Genomic DNA, 1,198 nt, shown 5'->3' with positions numbered 1-1,198 from the left:
AGACCGCAAAGGGCTATATCAGCCAGGGCTGGATGCCCTCTCTCAAACCCCTTCCACTGCTCCATTCGTTTCCTTGCTGAACACAACCATCCTTTAATCAACTGTGACTTCAAAAACATTAATCTAGAGATGCCTACGGTCTCCCTCTCCTTGAGTCGTCCTCCGTTAAACGCTCATGCCAAGAACTTAACATTAATACTTCCTCAAAATTCCTCAAGAACGCGGCGCCTGGATCTAGCACATTACATTATTCTTCCTTCGTCACTCTCGTAGCCATAATGTTTTTTAGAATTATTTTCGTATAAAAAGTAATATGTTAGAAGAACCGCGTCTTACTGAAAAAATCTTAATAAAAATTCTTACATATATCAGATGCAACTCTAGTTTGCCTTCTCGTCCTGTTGCCTGAAACGATTCTCATTCAAATCAGCATTTTGTTTGTTTTAGTTCAAAAGCTTCCCTCGCATGTTTCCTTCCCTGCTTCGCTTTACCTCTCAAATGTTAAAAGAGTAAAAGGTGTTGAAAGAGTAAAAAGATGTTAAAAATAAAAAAACTCATCATTACTCTAAATTTCATAATAATTCTTTTTCCAAATTTTAATCCAAATGCCTCCCGTCCGAGTTTTTGTTTTTTTTCTATTTTCCTTAGTAGCTATTTAAGCTTATATATGATAAGAAGACAACTAGCTAATTTACTCTTGATTACTACTTTTCTTTATGTCAATGCTAATCATGATTTGTTTTAGAACACTACAACTTCGCAAAGTATGTTTGTTTTTAAAGAGATTTTCTGTTGGATCTGGTGTCAGTTTTTTTGTACTGGTATATTAATTATGTATATACTTATGTAACTTCAATAGATTACTTAATGTATCTTAACTTCATCCTTGAATCGTTGTGATTTGAATTAACGCAACTTAACATATCTAATTTTCTTTGTTAGATCATTTATATCCTTGCTAATTCTGCAGCAACTTATTCAACTTATATCTTGTTATACCAGTGTTTTATTTAATTTCATTTAAGAAAACTCATTATATATTACTATGTAATTTTGTATAAAATAATGCTTGGTAGTTTGTGGTTCATTTTAATGTTATAATTTGCTAATGGCCATGGATGGTGTGCTGAAACATCATTGTAGCTCTGAATAAACAGCGTCCCGGGGCCCTTAGTCTATATGTTCAATCTAGAACTTG

This window comes from Penaeus monodon, chromosome 24, assembly GCF_015228065.2.
Source record: "Penaeus monodon isolate SGIC_2016 chromosome 24, NSTDA_Pmon_1, whole genome shotgun sequence".
NCBI classification, from domain to species: domain Eukaryota; kingdom Metazoa; phylum Arthropoda; class Malacostraca; order Decapoda; family Penaeidae; genus Penaeus; species Penaeus monodon.
Note: the sequence above shows the minus strand (reverse complement) of the source record.